Raw genomic sequence first — 14,496 nt, 5'->3', positions numbered from 1 at the left:
GCATCATTTTGTTTCCTTCATAATCAGTCTGGCATGAGTAAAACTGTATAGCAGGAAAATCAATGGAAAATGTGGAGGAGTGTAAGTGAGAGTGAGATTTGTGCCATGTGAAGTTGCTGGAGTAGTCCCAGCCCAGGACTCTCCATGGCATTGTGACACTTTCCACTCCACAGAAATCTAAAGGCAACTCTTTCGAGGTGGAACTGTGGGAACCAAACCTAGAATTTTTTGTGTTAATGCCCCTTGGTTTTCCTCCAAAAAAAATCCCAGCACCCTAGTAGCCACAGAGAAACCTGTCCCTATTTTTCCATTTTCATTTGAGATCAAGTAAACTGGGTAAAAAAAAATCTATTATTTTACAGGGTAGTTTCCCCCCATGCCTTGGTTCCCCCACCACTCCAAAAAAATCCATAGAAAATGTACATGTTCATGTCTCATTTGATTTCCTACTGGACACATTTACACATCACAAAATTCACCAGCACAATTGGCACTAATTGTCACCACTTCTGGTTATCTCAGCAAGCAGGCCAAGGATTGAATGGCCCTTGGAGACTGAAATGAGTAGCATTAGGTTTATAAAGAATATATTTTACTAGCAAACTTTATAGTTTTTTTTATGGGACAGGATAGAATTATAGAATTACTGGATGAAGGAAATGTAGGAGGTATAGTACATTATATTTAGATTTGAGGTAAGCATTTGATACGTTAGGTCAGCTCTTACTGAAATAAATGCAAAACTCTCATAGACATCAGTAGGACAAGAATCTCAATAAATCATATTTGGAAACTTAAATCAAAATGACTTGGACAGGAGCACAATCATGGGGATTGAAATCTGGCTAAAAGACCATAAAAATACCCTGGTGTATCAAGTTGGTAGGAGGGCTCTCAAGGTACCACAGGTTTACCATTATTTAATGTCTTCATCAACGATCTGGAAGAGGGAGTAATACATTAATGAAATGTGCAAATATACTAAATGAGAGTGAGTTTAAAAAAACAGGACAGAAATATAATACAAAGGGACTTAAAGAGTTTAGAAATGTGGACAAAAAAATAACAATGCAATTCAGTTTAGAGAAACCTGAGTAGTAGAAATACTGCAAAAAGGTATTACTGGACAGCAAATTGGACATGAATTTGCATTGGGACATGACAGCAGAAAAGGCCAATGCAGTTTTGGGTTGTATATGTACAGTAGAGGTATCATATCATGCAGCAGAGAAGTAATAGTGCCCTGCTGTAACTGTACTTGGGATGCTGCATTAGGTTTTGGGCACCCCACTACCAGAAAGATATTGACAAATTGGAGGGAGTTCAATGAAGGGCAGTTAAACGATTTAGGGAGTGAGGAGATGGATTGGTCTGCGGAAAACTGAAGAGCTCTCCATATATATTGCTTGTCGAAGAGACAGCTAAGGACTTATCTACATGATGCACCCCAGTGTGGAGCATGCTAACTGGCCTGCGTGGTTGCTGCTGGTGAGCGCTAGAAGTTCCCTAGTGCTCGTTAATGTAGTCCTGTTTCAAACATTAGGGAACTTCTAGTGCTCACCAGTAGGGGCCATACAGTTCAATTGGTGCACAACATACTGGTGCTCATTAGAGTTTGCCCCCAGCTAGTCTGGACTAAGGCACCATGTAGACAAGCCCTAAGGGGCAGCCTGGAAATAGTCTACAAACACTGAAAGATGGAGAGACATCATATAGCATAGGTATGGGAAACAGGGGCCAAAGGGCCATTCCTCCCTGCACACACTTTTTTCATGATGGCTGCCCCTGCACCATGGGCCAAATGTGAATGAGTGGCATTGCAACCTGGTGCATGGGGTTGCAGTGCCATTCAGATTTGGCCCATTTTGGTTGCTTGGCCCTCCCACTTTTAAAACCTTCTAGTGTCCGTCATGTAGGGTGATGAAAGGGGAATAATAGCTATAAGTAATGAAGTGGGAATTATGCTAAATATCAGGGGAAAGTTCCTGACTGAGAGATCTTCCAAGTAAAATCTTCCAAGTAAAATGATGGAAGTCCATTCATAAGGAACCTGAAAGCCTGAAAATATACTATAGGAAACAACCCTACACTGTCAAGGAGATGGACTCAGTTATCAAATATATCTTTTCAGTGTAATTCCCATGATTTTTTCCCACGTAGGAGAAAGTTTGAGGCACATTGTCAGGGTGTTGTAGGGAAGCTTATGCTATTGCTACTTGTGCTGTACCTGTTCTGTGGATAAACAGAGGTCTTCAAGGCTGTCAATATGATATGCTTAATTACCATGGAATTTGTACATGAAAAAAGAGAAGAATACACCAAACATGGCCCCCTCTCTTTTCCATCCCTGTCTGAATTCAAAAGCATTTGTTTTCAGGCTAGCTCCTAAATCTGTCAGCTTTGTATTTCAAAATACATAGAAAAGTATGATAAATGGCATGTCTCTGTAAGACCATATCTGTCCAAATAAACAATTGTCTTTCTCAGCTGAGAAGGCAGCCATGGGCAGCCCTATTCCCTGACTAGAAAGTACCAGTGGCACTTAGTGATGGTCCCTGTGTCCCCTCTAAAGAGTTCCCTCCTACTATACAGTTCCCACCGATTTCTGCACATGTCTTTTTGTTACCTGGCATGTTTAAATCTTCTCTCTTTATCTAGGCAAGTCCTTTGCTCTTTAGTTCCTAACATTTGTTACTAAAAAAATTAATCATTGTTCCACAATCTTTTGACGCACTGATAAATGAGCAGCAGCTAAGGGTGGAGTTTGTTTTGAAATATTTGAAATCCCCTTGCACTTATAACACTATTGAATAAGAGAATGTGTTGTATGTTGGTGTGTCCTGTCAGATTCCCTTCCTGCTAGCAGCACTTGGTATACTACAGCTTTAGCAGATGGGCATTGGAAATAGCAGCCCACATCAAATGGGCAGTTGTCATCTTCTCAAGCAGTGTGATGTAGTTTATCAATTCACCCCTCCCATTCTGTTAAGGAGCTTGTTGCTTGCTCACTGTTTGTGGGTCTGAGCAAATCTGCCTTTTTTTGTCTGCATACTGTCTTGTCTTGTTCCAATAGACTTGGAGTCTGAAAAAGCGAGAAAACACACACACACACTCCACTAGATGAAGAGCTTTAGACCCCTTAGGATCAGTTAAGATGCTTCTGAGATAGGGTCTCAGAAGGTGCTAGTAGCATTCCGTGTAATCATTTCTTGAAGGTGAACCTACCTGGCTCGGCTTACTTTGTTATAAGGAATTGTAGATGTGTGGCTATATATGAAGACTCCATGAATTCTACCAGTGATCTTCCCGTGCAGATCAGATTTACCTGGGAAGCACTTATGCACTACAGCAATAGGTGCTATGGAAAACCCTAATATAGATCAATAGGTGCCTCGGTTTGTGTGTAGTTTTACACTCACATCTGTGTGTGCAATACTGCATGCACCAGGTTTCCCCTTGACAAATTTTCTAGAGAAATTCCCAGATCAAAAACTTCATTAGGATGTGGGGGGCAGAGGCTTTTGTAAGTGTATTCCTATGGTTGTAGTATATGTTCCTGAATGTGTTTGAATAGCTATGTGTAGGGCTACAGATCTAAGTCAGAGTGTGCATCCCTTTAGATCTGAATCAGTGTGTATGCATGTATGTATTTGTGTGCACAGGTAACCCATTGGTGAGGGTGTGTTACAGGTCTCCCTCAGTGCCAGTCCTTACAGGATATGAGTGGGTACAGCCCCCCAGCTAGAGGGGCTTGGTTTTTTTTCTCAAGATGTAGCAGCTCATGCTTTCAGCTCTCGAGGTCCTCAGTTCAATCCCAGATGTGTTGGCCAAGAAGGAGGTTGTCACACGCACACATATGGGTGTGCATGGTTGTTGATGGAGTTGTGTGCACCTTGGAGTAGGTGTGGGTGTTTTGTATATGTCTGAGTATATGAACACAGTATCTGAGTGTATGTGTATATCTTAATCTGCACATCTGTTGGAGTGCGTTTGCGTGGCTGGCCACAAATATCTGAGAGCGTATGTATGTAGGCATGTTTATCTGCATGTTTATGGGTGACTGTACACATGCATGTATATCTCAGTGTGTATGCATGTTTAGCATGCCTCTGTGTTCAGCATTGTAATTAAAAGGTATGCAGATGAGTCAGATCCTGAGGTTCTCCTCAGTTTTTCTCAATTCTTACACAGGAAACCCCCCAATGAAGCCATCTGAGTGACACTGAAGAGAATTCACCACTAGTGCACATTGCACCAAGCTAAGGCCTATTCTGAGTTGAGCTTTAGAATGCATTTCAGTAACTACTCTCTCAGCTGTACCTTTCAGAGATACAGTGACAGGTCTCACTCCACTCACTGTGCACAACAGAGTTAGTTTAAGATCTTGCATATGAGAAAACTTCAGGTAGTAACACAATTTCTGCCAGATTCACTTTTAAATTGGCTTATTTTCAAGCCCATTATGTAACTACATTTTCAAAACTTTGCCCCTCAATTTTAACAAATATTGCACAGCTAAATTCTCTCCCGCAAAATGCTTTCAAAATGTAACCCTAAACATTTGATTGTTTCAGTAGCCTTTCATGGCTGAGTGTATATTTTTAGTCACTCCTAAGAAGCAGCTAAACTTATTTATTTATTTATTTACTCACTTACCTTTAATTCTAGTATTAAAAAAATTAATTCCAGAGCAGAAGCCAGGTCTGCCAAATTTCAACTATCAGTGAATGCTAAGATCTAGCTCCTGAGAATAAAATTCATGATGCTCTAATGGCTGGGGCTAGAAGTCAGCACTTGTGGATTTTATTCCCTGCTCTGGCTTACTGTGTGACCTTGGATTTAATGGCTCTATCCCTCAGTTTCCCGATCTGTAAAATAGAGATAGAATATTTACCTAACTTACAGGAGCATTGTCTTGTGAATTACCTTTTACAAAGCATCTTGCGATCTCAGAAGAAAAGCATTATGGAAGTAAAAATGTTTAATATTGATAATAATAATAAGGTCATGAATCTCTGCATTATAGGAAAAGAAATGTTACAGGAGTTGAACAGAACAGAGGCCAGAAAATTTGGAATACATTGTCCAAGAAGCAGTCACAGGGACAGATTTAGATGTCCTTACTTTCCAGATCAGCAGATACAGTACAGTATTCGTTGCTCTTTGTTCTTACTGGAGCTTCCTGACAACCTGCTAGCCCCTTTCCTGGGTGAAAGAAGTTTCTCGTTACTTTTTACTGTGTGGTATTGGAGAGGGAAATCAAATTTGATTTGTGCACTGTGTTACTGTGCCCAGAGTGATGGAAAAAGACAGCCAGGCCTGAGTCACTGAGAAAGCTGCTCACATAATGTCCTCCCCCTCAGATTTTAGTCAGAGAAAGCAGCTGACGCATCTTTGGTCCTTAGGGTCCTTCTTCCTTTGTTCTATTCCCCTTCAGTGTCAGACAGCTTTCTTTTGTAGCTGAACCTTCATTTGCTGCAGAAGCCAGTCTCACAGCAGGACATGCTTACCTGCCTGGGCTCCTCTGGCAGAGCTGCTGCCCTTAGCCAATGAAGACTTTGTTCAATTCTTTGAATACACTGGACAGTTTGGGAATTGCATTGGCATGCACAGATTTGAATATATCCATTTATCATGCACAGGCATGGGTATCTGTGACCATTATTATGTTTGGCGGTGTCTGCGTACCTTGAAAGAGTGGAAGGTGGGTGGATTTATATTTATTTATGTCCAGCCACAAGTCTTTGTGTCTGTGTTCCTGTGAGTGATCTAGGCCATGTTGGAATGTCTGATTGTCCCCATGTATGTCAAAGTGACATGGTGTCTGAGGGTGTGTGGTTGTGACTGGGCAAGAATGTCTGCATTTATATCCACCTGCCTGTGCCCATCAGTGACCATCAAAACATTAGCATGTATAAGTGTGTCTCTGTATGCTGAAGCGTACACAAAGGAAGTAGTACAGAATGGGAGCTACAGAATAGTAAGCAGCAGTGAGACTAACAGCCAGAAGATCATGGTATAAAAAGCCTAGCGAGCCATCCTCTGAAATGTCCTGGGAATGAGATAAGATGATGAGGGGTGTAAGCGATTTGATGGCTTGTGTGAATAAAAAGGAAAGTCTCCACATGTAGATTGCCCTCCCTTTGTAAAAATCCAGTTTTGCCAAAGAGTGAGCAGTGTGTTGCGTCCTAGAGCAAATGGAAATGTTTTCTAACTGGAAAGTGTAGAGGAAGGAGAGAATAGTGAAGTATGATTTCACTTGCTAACCCATTCTACAGTGATAGAGCTGGTGGCCCCTGGACCAAAGAGCTCTGGAAAATAACATCCCATGAGGAAGTATAGAGAGAGCCAGCCAACTACATGCCTTCCACAGGCAAACTTCAGCCAGATCCAACACACACCACCACCAGTCCTCCTCTCGTCACACAAACACTTTGTTTCTCTGCCTGATATTCAGGAAGGCTGAATTTATTTAGATCTTGATATGGGTCTGAAAAGTAGATGGTGTTATAGAGGAGTCTGTAGGGGTTCACCAGAGGGGTATGGCTTTGTTGATTTCTGGCTTTAAAGAATTTATGAGATCAGATACAGTACGGACAGAGACACAGGCTTTCAGATTCTAGGGTTATCTGGAGTCCAGTGTAGTGATTTCTTCTTTAGTCCCTTGGTTGTGAGCAAAAGAGCCTCCTTTTAGAATCATCCTGCTTTTGACTCCAATAGATTGCATATGATTGTCATGAACTTCTACTCCTATTCTCTGGAATATTTATGAAACAGCACATACTCAAGTCTCCCTCTTACCTTCTCTCCTGCACCCTCTCTATTTACCCTGCCCCTTGCTTTCCCTCTTGCTCCCCTCCGCTTTATCTCCAGCCAGACCAAACCTCACAAGATTATTTTCACCTCCAGTCAAGAGTCTGAAGGCAGAGAACCAGTGGCTCAAATCCTGCAGTCCTTACTGAGGCAAAACTCCCACTGGGCACTTTATCTGAGTAAGAATTGCAGCATTGGGCCCTATCCGACTAAATTCTGTCTAAGCCGCACCCCTGCAATGGGAGCAAGGATTGGTGGAAGGACGGCACACATCTAGCCTGCACTTCAGTTGGGACTTGCATCCATCTCTGTCGCTGCGTCTGTCCATCTGTCTCTCTCTTTCTGTAGCTGTGCCTGGCTGGTTCTCTCAGCTTCAAAGCCCTTTGCTCTCAGATTTTGGCCATCCAGTGACACTGGAAACAAATCTTCATAATTCTGAGCACTTGCTCAAAGTGTCTCAAGGACGGGTGGTATTTAAATATCACTCAACCTTCCAAATGCCATTTGGGGAGCAGAGTCTTCCAAAATACGTAGCAAAGGGCTGTTGAAGCACAGCAGCTTCTTTTGACATCCTGTGTGACACCCTTCTTGTTGCCATCCTAAAAGTTGTACATAGTTTGATAGATACGTATGTGTGTATGTGTATACGTGCGTATACAGAACACATTTTATTTTTGTAAAGCTGCTGATAAAACCGATGATGGGAGGGTTGGTTGGTTTAGAATTTTTAAAAATCATTCATGGTGGTTTTTATTTCTGTAATAGTAAAAAGTTTATGCACCACAGTGGCCCCACCTTCCTTACAAAAATACCCATGTTGAAACATGGCTGTGGCAAACAATGGGATAGCATGGTGCAGTCTTCTCTTTGTGGACAGCAGAAAAAACCCAAAAACATGTTATAACATTGTTTTAACTTAGCCATCTACCACTGTTAAAACATGAGTTTTAAACACATTTTTCACATTTATGAAAACTAGAAGAAAGTTCTAAGACTGTGTGACCATACACATGTGAATAGGGTTGTTTTTGTAATGTTGATGGGGCCTTTTTTTGTTTTTGTCTTAACGAATATTTGTATTCAGATTTTCCAGACTGCATCATACAACTTGCCCATTCCAGAGGAGTGCTCACACTTACAGTCTTTATGGAATGTGGGCTGTCAGAAAAGAACTTTTTCTTTTTTTGCAGAAATGGAGGCAGTGAATACCAATGACTCCTGCTCTCCTTCCCCTCTGCCCCCACATCTACCTAGGCCCTTGAGCCATTGCCAACATCGAATGCTAATAGCAATTCACCACCACAACAGAAAACCATGTGATGCCTGGGTGCGGGGGTAAATGCATCAAAAAAAGCATGTATTCACCAGTTTTATGGAAAATGCTGAAATATGTGATTTCCACAAAACTGCACGTTTGGACTCAGTCATTGCTCCAGATCCAGGACATGTTTTATTGCAGGAGAGATTTAAAAGCAGGGTAAAAATGCATTGACCACTAGTTCTGGGCATGTTAAATCAATTATAATCTGAGAAACAGACAATACAGTACCTGTGACAAATTTTCCATATAACAATAATATGATGTTAACAGCAGTGAAGTGATAGGGAAGAAGTATGGTGTTATAAAGTCATCTATAGATTCAGGGACCCAACACACAGGTTTTCTTATCTGGCATCCTTCTAAATCAGTGATACTCAGACTGAGACTTGCAAGCCGCAAGTGGCTCTTTAATGTATCTCCTGCAGCTCTTTGCAGCACGATATTAAAACACTGTGTGATTTAATTATTAACCAATCTAAATTATTAACCAGTCACAATGCTTTTACAGTGTTATTAACCAATTGTAGTTGATAAAATAATAATACTTGGTCAGTCATTTTGCTGTGAGAATGAGAGAGAGAGTACATGAAACAATTAATTCACACTACTTTGACTCTTTTGAGTAATATCGGTCACTAATTTTGCTTCTGAACCACTGAGGCCTGAGTATCACTGTTCTAAATGAAAACATTTAGGACACTCATTAAAATGGTGGGACAGTGGCAGATTGACAGGTCAATACATTACAAATTTGTATCCTTCCCTCCAGATCATTCTCCAGAGCACCACATTTCCACAAAAGCATGTTGCCACAGCACAAATTTTGTGACCCAACAGTGCACCATCATTCCAAGTCCCTTGGAGCCTTATCAAACTCCCATTGAAATTCATGGAAACATTCACAATGACTTCAGCAGGTACTGGATCGACTGATGACCAATTTCTGCACTCCTTATTCAGTCAAAATTTTCATTAATTTGGAAGATCTTCAGGGCAAAGACCTTGTGTTCATTCTTGCCTGTAAACTGCATACACCATTTTTGGTGCTATATTAATAATAATATTAGTGCAAGCTTTGATTGAATAAGCAATGCAAACTTTGACCCTGAATCTGTTCAGTAGTGAGACATACATATAGCATAAAAAGCATGTTTAAAAAGATACATTAGGTTTTCTTTGTAAGTATTTGAATTTTCTTCTGGTTTAATTATCATCTAACTTTTGAGATGGTGCTATTATATTGTGGTGCTTATAATAATAGACTAATACTTGTTTTAATATAATTTAAATATTTATTTACACAGAGCACTTACTAGTTAAAACAATCAAAAGAACAACCAAAAATAGCGTTAAAAACCATCTGAGGTTACATTTTCTGCTAGTTACTCTTCACATTGGTGGCCAATGAAACAATTTTCTTTTGCCCAGCTACAATCTCTTTAAGTTTCCATGAATACACATACAAACTGTACCTTTGTATGAGTTTGCAGAGATTCAAGCACAATGGGTCTCTGATTCTAATTGAGTTCCCTGGTTACTTCTTTAATATAAATATTAAATAATAACTCACCAAGGACCAAAAAGTCTCATGTCCTATTGGAAGATGTTGAGCTTGAAAATAAATGTTCAAGTCCCGATTGCTGTGTCATGTGGGGCAACGCCCTGAGGCAGCATGGGGATTTCCTAACAGCCACCTTCACTCCTTCTTTCAGGACTTGACTGACTTGTAAGTTTCAAGGAATTTTGCCATATGTCCCTGTTTCCACATTCAGAATGCAGTTTTCAAATGTACATAAAGGGCTGCCAAATCTCGCCATGTTCAATAGTGCTGTAAAAAAAAAGTTTAACTTTTCATCAAGATCAAATTACTTGCTTGTAATCTTTAACCGTCTGCCAGCCCAAGATCTCATACACACATCATACATGTTCAGTACACTATTCCATTACCCGCTGTGCATAGTCAGGGCCTGCTTAATGTGTACAAGAGGAATAAAAACACACATTATATCCCAGCCTGCAGCACCAGAAATACTAGTTATAGTGAATGCAACAGGAGCTAGGCTGACAGAAGAAGGGAAGAGAAACAGGAGAGCATTTATCCTCATTATCTCCTACCCCACTCCTCATCTCCTCTATTGCTTCCTTCAGACAAAAACCTCTAAACCTTTCTGAGACCCTTGTGGCAACAGAGAGCATACCCTGCAAACTGAGGACAGTTTTCATGCCACAGCAATGGTCAGTCCCCCTTCCCTAAAATTTCAGGCGTTAGCTGTCTCTCTCCCTCTTCCTTTGCCTGAACCCCTGACTACCAGCAGATGGGAAAGATTAATTCTCTCTTCTCTTTTGTGCATTTCTTCTTCACCAGGTCTATGTATTAGACATTAGGATATCATGGTGATGGGCACCATTTTAAAAACCTAGATGGACAGACAGTGGATCCACTCTGCCTGTTATATGTGACTCCTGATGTTCCCATTAAATAAATCCAGTGGACCAGCAGGATACACTTGCATGGCTCCTTCCCACAGGCGGGTAGGATGTGGGCTGTCAAAGTCACGATACCTTGTCTTACCGCAGTAGACCTGGGTGGGCTGCTTCTCATGGGGATTGACTGAGAAGAACACAGACTGCTGAGAGCAGTTTCTGCCTCACATATCTTCTTAAAAGTCTGATAAATGGAGCACAGTCACACCTGAGTCCAGCTGACCTAGTTGTAGGGTTTGGACTGGTTCTGATGCTCTGCAGATTTACAGCTGGAAATGCAGGTCTGACTTTAACCAAATGTAAACTTGACTAGGGCAGGGAACAGCATGTTATATGCCCCTGCCCCATGTCAATCTGCACCTCATCCACCCACTTTTAAACCGAGATGTACCAATTGTGTATGCAGACTGCTAGCCCTTCACATTAGCTTATCCAAGTGAGTGGGAGAGAATTTACTGCATGTAACACATGACATCACTTCCTAAACAGAACTGACATAATGGCCAAGATACCTCCACTCCCAACAAACATCTGCTAATAGGAGAGGATAAAAAAATGTATTGGGAGATGCTGAATTCACTTTCCGAAAATTAGGGATTTTGACTCCAAGCTCATTGTCTGCTCTGGGCCCACTTTCACCTACAAACTCATGTATGTTAACAATGAGCATTATGTTTCACACATCCTATCCCTCTACATTACTGACCTCACCAAAGCAGTCACCAGTTATTCTCAGGGCGATATGCTTGGAACAAAACTATGTTGCTCATTACTTTACAACATCAGGCCTTGGTCTCCATAACACACTCAAATAATGCCTATGATTAACATTTGCAATCCAAATATGGCTCATAGACTTTATCGTATCCTATATTAATATTCACAAGCCCAATCTACCTCCACAAGCATTTCCTTTTAAAGAAATTTCAGCCTCTATATTAAACAGCTTCCTAATTAAAAAGGCAATGAAAAGATGCAGACTGTGATTAAATACTAATTGCTCCAGATTTCAAATGAAAACTATCCTTAACAAACTCTCTCCTTGGGCTATTGATGTGTCTGGACAGGCTCCCTTGGGCAGAGACTTGATATGCTAGAATAAGTCTCCCCATCAGGGACTGCTAATTTGCTTATGTTCAGTCTATTGGGCTGTACATTCCAGCTGCATTCAGATAAAAGTTTTTTCCTGGCTTCAACCAAATGAACAATGTCTTCCAGCATCTCCTTCAAAGTTTGACTGCTCACCAGGTATCTTCACCCTGTCTCTGGGCTAGCTACAGGCATCATCCTAACATCATTGCAGGATCTTTGGGCTGGCCCAGTGCATATCTGGCTATCTGGAAAAATCTGCTTACTAAACACATTAACTCCCAGGGAAGTCATTGCACTATCTGTAAGCTACATAAATAGGTAAACTGCAGATCATGGGTCTGTTTCTGCCCTCGTTTCCCATCAGTTCAATAGGAGTTGCATGTATGTAGCTGCGAGCACTGTACTGGATCTTCTCATTCCTCTCAGGCAAATCCCAGAACGTCATAATGGGCTATCGCTACTCCTCACAGATGGAGGCCTGCAGAGTCTGATATTCTCACCCTCCTTTTTAACATATATATATGTGAGCCTGCTCAGAGAGATCCAGAGACACCATAGACTCCAGTGTCACACATACATGGATGGCACCCAGTTGCAGTCTCCTTCTCAGCCTATGCATCCCCAGGTCTTACTAGATGTCCCAATGACTGTAAGCCATTACCAGGTGGATGAAGAGCAAATGGCCTAAACTCTGAACCCAGGGAGGACAGAAGTGATGATGACAGGAAGGACATGCATCATGGAGCTTGCTTGCTGAGACTCTGACACCACCTTCAATCTGATCATCTGTCATCAAGGGAGTACTAAGCCTGGAGGTGAAGCTCAGTTCTTCACCACTGCTGGACACAAGGAATGCAGGAGAGGCAGTATTCTTCTGCCTGTGACTGCCCAGGAGACAGTGCCCTTTCCGCTCAGAGGAGGACCTTGCCATCCTAATCCATATTTTGTCACTTCCAGGGTAGACTACTGCCAGTCATTCTACGTGGGGTTGAAAGTGAACACCTCTTGAAGGCTACAACTTGTACAGCACACAGCAACCTGTCTCATAAGTAACAATAGTTGGCTCCCTTTTCACTTCTGGACCAAATTCAGGGTCAATTTGTGATGTGGTATTCACCCTACACTGGCAATAACGGGGTTAAAAGCAGCCTGGGGAGGCTGTGCAAGGAGCAGCCAACTAGAGACAGACTAAACAGAGCAGCTAATCAGGGCCCAGGAGGCCTATATAAAAAGAGGCACAGGGCAGAGCAGGGTCAGTTTCTGCTGGGAGCTCAGGGAGTAAAGACTGTGTCTGTAGCAGCCTGAGAGACCTGCGGCACCTTAGTCAGAGCAACTACTGGCAGGGACCGGGGAGCAGGAGGAGCTCCTAGCTGGGTGCTGGGACTGGGTAGTTGCATGTCCTGAGGAAGGGCGAAGAAGGTGCAAGGGCCATGGGGAAGGGGCCCAGGGAGACATACAGCAGTGCGAGGAATTTGAGGCACAGCAGGAGGCCGCAATACACAGGGTCCCTGGGCTGGGACCCGGCGTAGTGGGCAGGCCCAGGTCCCTCCATTCACCACTGGGGAAGTGACTGAACTACTGAAGGAGATACAACCCCACACCGAGTCATGAAGAGGACGCTGCAGTGCTTGGACTGAGGCAGGTCTGCAGATGGTGATGACAGTGGATGAGGCACCATCAAGAGAGGGCATGCTGGTTGAGTGAGCTAATCCCCCATATTAGCAGCAGGAGGTGCCGCTCTGGTGAGTGAACTCCAGGACACCGTTTTAATATAGAAAAACCTTAACTGGTTCACACCTGACTATCTCAGAGACCATTTCCTCATCTATTGCCCACCAAGGCAGCTGTGGTTTCACAGAGATGCTACAGATATGCCCAACATAACTAATAAATTAAACCGATGGAGGCAGGACTCTCCTGATGACTGACAGATCCCTGGCTGTGTAACTCACTGCTGAAGGGATCTGACTTAGGCACAGCCAGACTGCACTCAGGTCAAAATGCCAACCCCACTTTTCCCACAAAGCATCATTCCCTCCTATCTCATAGGGATGAGGAAACTTAAGAAGAAAATTGAGAAAGAGGGAACAGAAAGGAGAGATGAAGAAAGGATGAAAATCTTCAATCCTGAAGAGGTGGAGAGAGGTGATCACCCTTTAGATTGTATTGCTGGCCCTATAGCTGTGTTCTGCACTTAGAAGTCATGGTGATGGGCGTGGATACATCTAAACTGCAATTTAAAAAAATCCTGCAGCAGCAAGTCTCAGAGCCCAGGTCAACTGACTCAGGCTCATGAGAGTTTCATTATGGGACAAAACTTAGCAGTGTAGACATTCCCACTTGGGCTGGAGCCTGGGCTCTGAAACCCAGTTGGGGGGGGGGTCTCGGATCCTGGGGGCATGGAGTGCAGCAGACAAAGAATGTGGCCTAGTAAGTTGAGATGAAAAATGGGAGCCTGGATCTTGGAGTTCTGACTCAGGTTCTGCCTCTGGCTCACTTTGTGCCCTGCTCAGCTATCTGCATCTCACTTTCTTCCTCTTAAAATGGAGGTGACATTAATAATGGATGGGGCATCTTGGCACCTCAACTGCCTCCCATCTCTGCCTCCTCACAATAAACCTGATCCCTTACCAAGTGCCCCAGTCTGAACCTGGTGTCTTCTTTTGACTAATTCCTTTCTTCTCTCCACCTGCCTGACCATCATCCCAGTCAAGCCCACTCTGACTCATGGATCATTTCTTCCTTGTCTCTACTGATATGCTCCTGAGCCTGGACTTCCTCTTTCA

At 42.6% G+C, this 14,496-nt stretch overlaps 1 protein-coding gene across 1 annotated transcript in view; it reads left to right on the top strand.

Moving 5' to 3' along the window:
* Positions 1 to 14,496, top strand: part of CACNA1C (calcium voltage-gated channel subunit alpha1 C) — a 672,248-nt gene that overhangs the window by 597,163 nt on the left and 60,589 nt on the right.

Source organism: Gopherus evgoodei, chromosome 1, assembly GCF_007399415.2.
Source record: "Gopherus evgoodei ecotype Sinaloan lineage chromosome 1, rGopEvg1_v1.p, whole genome shotgun sequence".
NCBI lineage: Eukaryota > Metazoa > Chordata > Testudines > Testudinidae > Gopherus > Gopherus evgoodei.
This window is presented reverse-complemented; position numbering and strand designations above follow the sequence as displayed.